Consider the following 11,826-nt stretch of genomic DNA (forward strand, 5'->3'; position numbering starts at 1 on the left):
AGGTTTGGGACTATACGTTTATGTGCTTGGCTTTTTGTTGTTCATGTAACTTTTTATTTGTGGTCCTTCACAGTACTTTAAAGTGGAGACTTGCACATGGAAGTTTCACATTCAACAAACATTTACTAAGTGCTCATATGCCATGACTTTTATATATCATTAATACGTTCAACAAATATTAATATTAATACGTTCAACAGAACCCCGAGAGAAAGGGCCACATTTGTTCATTTATTCATTTATTCAAACCACAGGCACATACTGAGTGCTTACTTCAGGCCAGGCACCATGCTAGTTGCTGGGAAGCAAAATCAGACAAGATCCCTTGCCTCATTGTACTTACAGACTACTCATGTTCAGTTGCCTAGGATTTAAAAAGTTGGCCTAGCCTGGGAGTTGGGCTTGGGAGGGCGGGGTGAGACTTGAAATTGAAGGGTAAGTAGAAGCTAATTAGATGAAGGAGGAAGGTGGAAAAGAATATTTGTTCCATGCCCATGCAGAAGAGTCCGCACATGTGAATGCCTTACGGTGGGAGAGAGAAGGCCCAGCTCACTGTCTAGGAAGAAGGGTCAATGTGGCGAACCTTACAGTGTTAAGCACTGGGTAGTGGGAGACGAGGCTGGAGATGTAGATAAGGCCCAGGTTCCAATAGAAATAAGTACAATGGTCCTCCCTGACTGTCTGAAGATAGGCCGCCATCATGAATGACACTGTAACTATCCGCACTAGAAAGTTCATGACCAACCGACTACTTCAGAGGAAACAAATGGTCATTGATGTTCTTCACCCTGGGAAGGCAACAGTGCCTAAGACAGAAATTCGGGAAAAACTAGCCAAAATGTACAAGACCACACCGGATGTCATCTTCGTATTTGGATTCAGAACTCATTTTGGTGGTGGCAAGACAACTGGCTTTGGCATGATTTATGACTCCCTGGGTTATGCAAAGAAAAATGAACCCAAACATAGACTTGCAAGACATGGCCTGTATGAGAAGAAAAAGACCTCAAGAAAGCAACGAAAGGAACGCAAGAACAGAATGAAGAAAGTCAGGGGGACTGCAAAGGCCAATGTTGGTGCTGGCAAAAAGCCGAAGGAGTAAAGGTGCTGCAGTAAAGCCTACCTGTGTCCAGTTTGGATTTTTCACGAGCAGATTAATAAACTAAAAACTTTCAAAAAAAAAAAAAAAATAAGTACAATGAAGTGTATGGGTGCTAAAATAGAGGTGAGTACATTGCGCCACTCGGTTATTGATTGGATTAATGCACAGGTAAGTGATTGTATGGATAACATTCTAGAAGCTTAACATCTAATAGAGAAGATGGATAGGATAATAGACATGTTATTATTGTTGTTGTGTAATCAGGAAGGGGCAGAATGGGTGTTGAACATTTCAGAAACCTGCAAACTCTACACTTTCTAGCACTAGCTATAGTAAGAAGAATCCTGTGAGCTTGGAGATTTATTAAAGAAGGAAGGCTCTTCACCCTCAAGCCAAACTGGAAAAGGAATGGATTTTCCCCAGGCTTCCACAGTCCCAGAAAATAGGAGGATTGTTGCCTGTGGAGGATTAGCTGAAATAGGTCCATAATGAGCCAGCTCTGAGTCATTCACAGCACTTGGCACTTAACTGTGAGGAGCAAGACTTATTTTCTAAGCTCCTGCCTCGCTGGTGTACCTCAAAGCTTCCCAGGCCAACAATCCTAATAAGTATGTTTTTTTCTTCCTCACTCTCTGCTGCATTGAGGCTAACTGAAAGCTTCCTGCCCCTGTGTTGATATTCTAGGCCATGCCAATTGCAGGGCTTTCTCAGACACACGATTGAAACCTAAGGCATCTTTGGTGAAAGCTCCCCTTCTACCCAATGTCACTCTTAAGAGTGGAGGAACTTGTGCCTCACAGGGTTTATTGTCATTGATCTCTGAAAATCATAGCTAAGAAATGTGAGACCCTGCTGCCCTTTGGGTGGGTGTTTTGTTTGTTTTAGTGTTGTTGCCAATTGATCAGGTATTAAGAAGAGGAGTCTCTGTCACTCAATGCTGGGTGTCTCCTCTGTCACTTTGCTTGCTTTGTACTTTTGCCTGCAATGTCCTCCCTCCTTTCAAGGGTCATGTCTTCCAGGAAGCCTTCTCCAGTAATGCTAGACCACAACACTCCATCTCCTTCCTGACCTACTCATAACTCTTACCAATTGCTCTGTACATTTTGGTATTTTATTATATTGTTTTTTTTTGTGCATTTTTTTCAGATGCATAACTCTCAGTTCTTTATCAAGATTACAACTTGGTAATAGGCCAATAAATATTTGTTGAATGTATTAATGTCATATAAAAGTCAAGGACAAGGACTAAGTTATATCAATCTTTGCTTGTTCCTATATGCTGAGTCCATTGATGGGATCATATGAAATATTTGGTAAATATTTTTGAAGCAAATTATTAATGAATCAACTAAAGCTAGACTAGAAAGTGTTGTATCACAGTGATTAAGAGCATAGAGTATGGAATCAGGCAATTCCAAGCTACCAGCTGAAGACATAGACAAGTTCAGTAATTTCTCCATGTGTCAATCCTCACATGGAGATTGCAGTGGTTTCCACTTAAAAAGGTGTTGTTGAGATTAAATAAGATAATGCCTATGCACAAAGCTAAATGACAGCTAAGATTATTTGCAAATGAAACTGTGAACAACTTTACTTGTGAAGGTTGAGGGTTTAAACAGAGCTTTCAGAGTGCAAAAGGAAGCAAAGAAGTGAAAAGTTTTGTGGGATCCTAGAATCAATCTCAAAACACGAAGTTTCAGGAACTATTCCCTGGTGGGTGACAGGTAAGAGATGGTGTAGGAGAGACAGGATGTCACAGGTTAGTACTTCCCAAATTCACACCTGTCCTACCAAGCCAATGCAGTTATTCCTTTTTCATTCCTTTTCCATCCCCTTAAAGAAAACTTTGATGGACTTTTTGTTTGATGGAATCTTAGACTGCTGGTTTCTATCCTTGTTCATCCCCTCTTGAACCCTTGCTAATTTCTTTTTTTGTGGATGAGAGCATTTGCTTCCATCTCTGATCCTTTGATAGATCACTGCATTTCAACCAGAATTTAATTATAGCTCTGCTGTTTATTTTATGACTATCTTTTATTTCATTTAATTAGTAATACTGTTTTTTATCTATTAATGTTTAGTTATATAACATTTCTTTTTACATTTATTTTTAGTAAAAAAAAAAAAAAAGAAAGATCAAGTAAATGGGAGTCTAGAAGATTCATGGATCAATAAAATATCATGAAGGTGAAACACAAATGACCGATCAGAAAATCTGTGGGTTGATGATTAGAAGTGACTAGGTTTGTACATACCAGTTCTGCCCTTAAGTAGATATGCAACCTTGGAAATTCATTTCACCTGCCTAAGCCTCCCATTTTCTGATCTATAAAGCAAATGAATTGGACAAAAGAGAATTACCATGGTTCTGTCTAGCTTACATGTTCAGACAATTGGTTGGGGAAGGTGTCAGAAAATTCTCCTTGATGGTGGTGGTGGTGGAGGGCTGACTTGGTGTATAAGGACCTGCTTTGCAGAAAGGTGGGCAGTGTTGAGGCTGAACAGAGGCATCATGCCAGAGACATGTAGAGTGTATTTATTCTCTGAATATATTTATTCATGTTCACGAGCCCCAGGATGCCATCCTCACTTTAGGACTGAAAATGTTCATTTCAGACACCCAAGTTTGGAATTGGCAAGTAAATTGACAACAACATGTGGTCAATTTAGATACTTCCTTATTTCCCCCTGATTTTCTTTCTTTATAACCTTGAAAAAATAACGTTTTCACCCCTTTTAAAGAAAATGCCTTAGGTGGGTCCAACTCTCTATTTCCTGTCTATTATGCCAAGAACTATCATTTACCAAGCTTTTAGCATGTACCAAGCACTCTGTAAAGCACTTTAAGCATATTATATTGCTTAATCTTGCAACAATTTGGAGAGGAAGATATTGCTATTATCCCTGTTTTACAATGAGGAAACTAGGGCTCAGACAGCTTGAGTGATTTGCTCAAGGTCAAATAACTTCTAAGAGGTAGAAATGGGATTCAAGTACATGTCTGTTGGATTCCAAAGCCTATCCTCTGAAACTCTTAAGTCATGCATTGCTAGCATTTTTCATATCAGTTTTTTCAAATGCTAAAGCAAAAATCAAAGTGTCAAAGATCAAAAACTGAGTTTCTTTTTTTAACTTAAATGCATTCAAGAAATGTTAACAGAATGGAATACTATCGGGTTATTAAAATAACAAGAACCTGGGCCATGCCAGTACACAAGAATGTTTATGTGAAATATCATTTGTGAAAACCAGTGTGAAGGGGAAGGTACGTACTAATTGCAATTCTGCGATAGCATTTTCAATATACATTGGTGAAGGCTGTACAGAACCTGAAGGATACAGATTATTCAGAGTTTAATGTGTTTTAGACTTTTTTCCTGCAAGTTATTTAATTCCTAAATGTACAAAGGAGGAGTAAGAAAGTTGTTTTTCATTTTGTTTTGTTTTGAGTAAACCTGAAATAATTCTTAAAGGATTCCAGCTGTGGCTGGACCTCTGGACTGACACATCATGGACCCACCTAAAGTATTTAGTGAGCAAGTGACTCCTGTTTGAGACCAGACTGAATTACAAATTTCTCCTGAACTTCCTAGTCCCTTATTGTTTTGAGTCAACTCTATTGAAACAGAATTTTGGGAGAAGATTCCTCTTCCCAGAAGCTCATAAACATTTTGGGTAACCAACCTCGAGAAAAAATGCACGGGTGCACATACATATGGTACTTTGGCAGCAATTACAGTGGATGTGTGGGTCCCTGGGCAGGTGAAGCAGCCTACTAAGGAATCTCCTTCTGAAGACCCAGATTGGATAGTTGGAATGAAGTCAGAGTGACCCTGAAAGGGTCTGGTCTCACGGCAAGAAGGCAGAGCTGTTTATTCTGGCGGCCTCTGCTGGTGAGGCCTTGAGGGTTTTACAAAGGTCTTCTGTGACTCTTTCATCTTCAGAACCACTTTCTGGCTGGACAGAGCAAATGATGCTGTAATTTTTAGAATGTAGATTCTGGAGGCAGTGGCTGGGATTCAGGTGCTAAGTTTGTTATGTATTACACATGTCAAAGTGGGCATGCCACTTAATTTTTTGAAGCCTCTGTCTCTTCTGTAAAGTGGAGATGATAATAATGATGATGATACAGAGGACTTTGGGTAGCTCACTGGCTGGCTGCAAAAATTCAATGATACATGTTGGGTAATGTATCCCAACATGATACAGCACAGTGCCTGTCACAGAGAAAACTCTGAGTAAATGGTAACACATTTGCTTAAGATAATATAGCTAGTAGTGATCAGGGTTGAGACTCTGTCTCAGATCATTTGTCAACTCCAAGTCTACGTCTCCTTGTTACAAATTATAATGCATTCATCTATTCATTTTCTACCTATCTACTACATATAATTACATAGCTATATATAATTATATATTTTTTCCTTTTTTTCTCCTTTCATGTAAAGTAAGCATCTTTTCAGGGAAATCAGTAACCTGATCAGGAAGCATTTCTGTCAAGTCTTATTTCATAGCAAGATTAAAAGTTTTTTCTTAAGATATATTTGGAAAATTTTGTCATTTAATCAAGGACTTTGCTGTATGCCTACGTGGGATAAAGGTTGCCAACAACTTATGGGAAATTGCTGGTGATTAATCCAACCCCGTTTCTGCCATGCTGCCCCTTGTTCTCTCCAAGGGCCTCTATCCCTGATCCTGCCCTTCCCAGTGTCTACAATGTGGATTCCTCCCCACCCTCTTATCTCTCAGAGCTCGGTTCAAGTGTTGCTTCCTCCATCTTCCTCCCCGCTTCCCTGATCTCAGTCTTTCTCCCATCTTCACCAAGCTAGCAGTTGCTCTGCTGAAATTCTCACAAAATTGCATTCCTTCCCTTTATTGTGCTTATCTCTGTTTCTAAATAATTTGGGGGATTATTTGATTCACATCTGTTTTCCCCATCAGATTATAATGGACAGGAAAACAGGGCTGGGATATTGCACGTCCACTCTTGTGCTTAACTTTTGGTTGAAGAAACAAGAGATTTTTTTTGGGCACTGACTCTGTGCCTGGCCCCTAGAGTAACACATGCTCTCATCCTTACAGTAAGTTTTCAGGCAAGCAGCATTTTCCTCATTCTATACTCCAGGGAAGAGGAGGGTCAGAGAGGATAAATAACCTGCCTTGGATTTCAGAGTAGGTAAATAACAGAGACTCCACTGCCTCTGTGATTTCTCTCGAGGCCCAGGGACCCTCAGATGGTGAAAGGCAAGATTCTGCAAACCCCTGGAGGCCTGGAAGCAGGATTCATGGAGTTCTTTCCCCAGAGAGGAGCAGTCAGCTCCGAGTCAATTAGCAGAGCAATCATCAGAAATCAAGTCCCTGACTAATGAGGTGCCTGAAATTGAGATGTCACTTGTAATCTCTTTTCTCCTAAACTATCTGGATTAAGATTCTAGGGTATTAAGAAATCATTTTTCATTTTTCTCAGGGAAATCTAAACACTTCAATGTTACAAAAAATCTTGTTATTGGGGAGAAAAGTAAAATGGGCTTCAGTATCAACTTCTTAATGATTTTTGAAATATGCAGATCTTGCTGGAGCAGACATGCGAAAATGGATGGTTTCCAGTGTCCCTCTAAAATCTGGGATGCCTTGGAGGCTATAAAAATAAAATTCTAAACACAAATTCATCCTGGTAAAGGCTGGGTAGCCATTCTGGATTGAACCAAAATATCTAATTGGCTCAGGCAGTGGATCAATGCTGTTCTTCAATTGGTGAACTTCTTATGTGGAGATCAAATGGAATCATAAGATTGTAATTAGTTGTAATTATATAAATAGTGTCTTCTGGTTTTGTCTCTTTGCTGAGACAATTGCTTGGGATGGCTTTGGAAAAAACTTGTTCCTGAGGCCAGGAAGGGTTCTGAAAAGGAAGTTTTCCAGTCAGCTCTCAAATCCCCACTTATGCCCTCAAACAAAAAATGAGTTGCTTTTAGGATGATTTATTTCAAAGGCTTTTTATTTCTTCTCCCTTAAACAGCAGCTGTTTGGCCCTGCAGGGGTTTGGGAAGGCAAGGAGGCCAGCTACAGGTGCAAAGCAGCTTCATCACTGGAGGGACACCATGCCGAAGGTGGGAATGGTAATAATGTTGAAATAGACCAGAGAAACATCCATTCACTTGGAAAAGCCAGATGTAAGAACCTACTGCTCTTGCACTAGGCCCTTGTCATGACCACTTTTGCGTTCTTTTCCTGTTATGCGGTTTTAATACGAGGGTAAATTACCCTACCAGGATGTCTGGAGCACATCCACTATAGGAGACTGGTTTCACTCTTCCATTTCCCATCCAATTGCCGAGTTCCATTATTCCATTATTTCCTTCCACTTGCTAAGAGAATTCTTGGGTGAAAATATCCACCGTGTCAGTCTTTTTGTAAGCCCATTCTCTAAAGAGGTATAAAGTAACATCAGCCCTGCCAGGTCTGCACATGAAAAAATCTAGAAATCCATTACCCAAAGCAAAAGCATACTCTTTGTCTGATTCTAGGCCCTATTGAGGTTTAGAAACATAGAAGACATGGTAAGAGTGCATTTGCAGCTTATCTTGGAGCCCTCTGGAGGGAAGCTCTGTCTTGTGGGGTTTCTATTCCTCAGAAGTAGTAGTAACAAGCAACAATTATATAGCAGTGACTCTGTGCCAGTCACTCAACAGATTTTCATTGCATGCACACTTGTCAACACCATTGAAGCCATTGGGAAGAAGGCAAGGAAACCATTACTGACCCTATCCCTACCCTTGTGATGCTTATACTGCATTGGGGAGCTGGGCTTAAGTGTTTGAAGTTCTGCACACTGGAAAGGGAATTCGACTTTCTGGGTCATTCTGGGAATTACAGGGAGGAGGCAGTGGAAACTACAGGGAGATGGATGGGATTAAGTCACCTGTGCAAATTCTCAGACCCCCACCCTACATCTACTGAGTCAGAAACTCTGTGGGTAAGACCCAGCAAGGCAAGTTTCACAAACTCTACACTGATTCTTATGTGCACTGAAGTTTGAGAGCTACCTGGGTTTGACATAAGAATACTCTACCCAGTGGAGTTTTCCAACAGCAAAATGAGCTGCCACTGCTGGTGGCATAGCATTCTCCATTGTGTGCAAACAAGACCACTCGAAACAGAAGGAATGAGGGTGTGGATTTCAGCATTTCCCAAGCACATTTAATGATGAAATACTGTTATAATTATGAGGTGCTGACAGAACATCAATAGGAGCTTGACAATTATGCATTAAAGTCTATTGCAAAATATACTCCCAAATGAAATAATTGCTGCCGGAAATTGTCAAAAGTTGTTCTTATACTTTATAACATACAAACAAAACAAATCAGAGGAATAAGGTCATTTTAATTTATTAATATATTAATGTGAAGATTACTAAAATAAACAGACTCTTCCATTCCCCCTGCCCCCATCCCCTGCCCCAGAAATACCTATGACTGTATCAAGGATGGAAAAATCAAATGCTCTGATGTTCCTTCCAATCTGGGACAACATACTTTAGAAAAAATACTGGAGGGGAGCAAACATTGTATTTGAAATCACCTTGCCCTTTTCTGTGACTTCTCCGACTCTCCATCACTTTCTTTTCCTCTTTTCTGGGCAATACTCCATCCTTGCCTCCAAGCCCCCTAGGACCTAGGTGCCATGTCTTCATCTCTCTTTCCCACCCGAACCTTCCCAATTTCCTTTGTATTTGCTCCCAGGAGCCTCATGTTCAGTGCTGTAGCCTATCCGCCCTTCTCAGCCCAGTGCTCTTCCCTCAGAGTACAGTGCAGCCATCTGCTCAGGAATCTGTGCTGATGGGATAGCAGTTGCTAATGAGTTACTTGTTCATCTCCTGGGTAACCTGTTTGCTTTTTAATTGGAGCCTTCTAGGGCCAGTGCCTGTGAGGGGAAGAGCTTTAGAATGTCAGCCTGAGAGAGGGGCACCATGTGGAGGGAATTTCTCAGTCAAGTTCAAACTTGATCTGTCTAGTGTTTTCCAGGTCTCTGGAGTTCCATCTGAGTCCAGAACTGAAATCAAAGGTGAAACATAACCAGGAGCTTGGCCTGAATTTGATAGGGGCTGCAGAGGAGAGGATGTTCTTGCCACACTTCTGTTACTCAGGCAGTCTCAATTAGCTACCTCCTTGGGGTTATAATTCTGTTGGCTTTTTTCCCAGTTGGTCCAGAAAGGGGAATGACAAGACGAAGACAGGAAGACAGGAACACTTTTCTCTGCTTTTCCCGTAATCTCTGCATGTAAGTGGAGACCTGTTTATGATCGTTTGTTACCACCCCCTGTCTCCCCCCGATATTTTGGCCTCATTTACAGTGGGGATTAACATGATCTAGGGCAGCTTTCTGGGTTCCTTTGTGATCATCTAAAAATAAACAAAACCCAAAGGATCCATTTCTTCTTCCCATTAATTTGAAGAAAGGCAGATGGTGCCCAATAACCTGATTTGAATTACCAATAAAGCATGCCATCTTTTTACTAACTTGCCATTAAATTTTAACGGACGGTGTCCATGGTGCAGAATGAGCTCTGAGAGAGGTTATTCAAAGCCCGTGGGGTGGGAGAGTGAGCAGTCAGTCTGTGTCCACACAACCTCCCTGAGGAGAAGGAGATTTGGAGTAATGAGAGAGGCTGCGGAGGGGTCTGAACTGTTGAGACTCTAGGGAAAAATGTGGCAGAAAGGGGTGAGCTGGCAGGAAAGTGGTAGTTTCCAAGAAGCTTGAGACTCGTGTTGTAAATTTGAGGGCACCAACCGTATGTCACCTATTGCTACTTCTCCACTACATTAGGTGTTCGGAGGGCAGTCACTAAAGGCTGGCTGAAGGAGTGATGCAAACTTTTGATGGATGGAAAGCATAATTTCAGTGAAGAGGGAAGAAAATACAACCAAGGTAAGAAAAGGAGATACCTCCCATGAGGTACTGCAGAGTTGAAAGAAAGAGTCCTAGGCTTGGGGACTTGGGTTCCACTCCTGACTCTATTAGTACATCACTGAGAAAAGTCTTACAAGTCTCCAGATGGAGGAAGATAGGTACCAAATTGCTGAAGGGACTTGCCTCCTTCATCTGCAACCAGAAACCAAGACTCCAAAACCTTCCAGTGATACTTCCACAAACAAACATGCTCGCTCTTTGCTTATGTGCTCAGTGAATGGTTTATTGAATTTCCTGACTCAAAATGGTTAATTCTGTTGATTTTTTAAAATGTCAAAATTAAATGGCTGGACTGGAAGATCGATAAGATCCTTTTCAACCCTAAAATTCCATGGTGTGTTCTACAATGTTTGTAAAAAGTCAAGTTTTCTTTTGTTTCACTAGTGCAGAGCGTCAGGGTCCTCAAGCCAGCATAATTCAGTTATGGTATGGGAGTAAGGATATTCCATCATCTGGGAGGAGAATAAATTGTAGCAGGGCCATCTCTGCTCCACAGATTAGACATGTTGCTCCAATGTGCTGGACTTAGGTAGTTTTCCCTGCTTGTTGTCCTTTCCTTCTATTCCTTTCAGCTCTGCCCTTTGGAGAACTGCCTCTCTGCCATTCTCATTCCATGTGGTGATGGAATGGCTGACCTTCTCACCCATTAGTCAAGTGGACACTTGACTAATATTCAGCCAGCCAGCATATTCTACACCCTCTAGCCACAGTGTTTGGTTCGAGAGTGAGAACTTAAGACAGCCTAATGAAAATCAGCCTCGGGATTTTTGCCAGAACAATTGAGAATGAGACTCTCTCTTTTCTTTAGAGTCACTAAACTACATGGATATAAGCTTGAAGCTGCAGGTGGCCATCAACTCTTGAGGGCATCCTGGGCCTGAAAATGAAGCTAACATAAAGGGAAACAAAACTGAGGCATAGAGAGAGATGAATTCCTTGAACATGGCGCCTGAAGGTAGTTTTGCCCCTGGATGTTTCAGTCCAATGAGCCAGTAAATTCCCTCTTTTACTTAAGTTGATTTTAATTGGGTTTTGTCACTTGCAATGAGAAATGTCCCAACAAACACAGTCACCTTAATACCCAGGTTGATATGCAGGGAGAGGAGAAAGAGACACCTGCAATGTAATGAGCAAGTTCAATGAACAATAGCATAAATACAGCTAAAATACAACTGATCAGTTAATGCTTGACTCGTTGTAGTCACAGTGATAATGTGGTGGGGAGGGTTTGGTAAAGCAGAATCCTTGAGCAATTGGCATCAGGGTCATCCAGGGAGGTTGTTTTGTTTTGTTTTGTTTTTTTCTTTCTTAAGAATTTAGATTCCAGGGCTTTACCCAGACCTACTATTTAGAATCTGTGAATAGAGGCCTGGAATTTGTTTTCCTAAAAGATTCCCAGAGTGTAAAGTTTGAGATTCACTGTCACAGTAATGAGAGCTCAGACTTTGAAATGAGAAGGTTTGGGTTTAAATCTAGTCTCTGCCATTTACTACTTGTATGACCTTGGGCTAATAACCTTCAATCTCAGCTTTTTCAGCAGTTAATAATGCCTCATAGGGTTGTGAGAATAAATAAGAAAATGTATTCATGTAAAGTATTTGCCCTGCTGCATTTTTATATAGGGAAGTTTAGAAACTATTGTTATTAGTAAAACCTACACCTATAAGAGAAGGGAGCAGACTTACGAAATGCAAAAGGAACATATAAGCATTATGCTTGAATTACGGTGTTCCTTGGAATCTATGACATAG

The 11,826-nt window shown here is 40.9% G+C and overlaps 1 long non-coding RNA gene and 1 pseudogene across 2 annotated transcripts; both read left to right on the top strand.

The window, feature by feature from the left end:
* Nucleotides 1-670: 670 nt before the first annotated feature.
* On the top strand, nt 671-1,172 carry LOC115896562 (annotated as a pseudogene). The gene has a single exon (XR_004056480.1). The product of XR_004056480.1 is annotated as a 40S ribosomal protein S24 pseudogene (transcript).
* An 8,157-nt stretch (nt 1,173-9,329) lies between these two features.
* On the top strand, nt 9,330-10,992 carry LOC115896398. The gene is made up of 3 exons (XR_004056253.1): nt 9,330-9,385; nt 9,932-10,033; nt 10,884-10,992. It is a non-coding gene; the product is annotated as an uncharacterized LOC115896398 (long non-coding RNA).
* Nucleotides 10,993-11,826: the final 834 nt, after the last annotated feature.

Source organism: Rhinopithecus roxellana, chromosome 3, assembly GCF_007565055.1.
Source record: "Rhinopithecus roxellana isolate Shanxi Qingling chromosome 3, ASM756505v1, whole genome shotgun sequence".
Lineage (NCBI taxonomy): Eukaryota > Metazoa > Chordata > Mammalia > Primates > Cercopithecidae > Rhinopithecus > Rhinopithecus roxellana.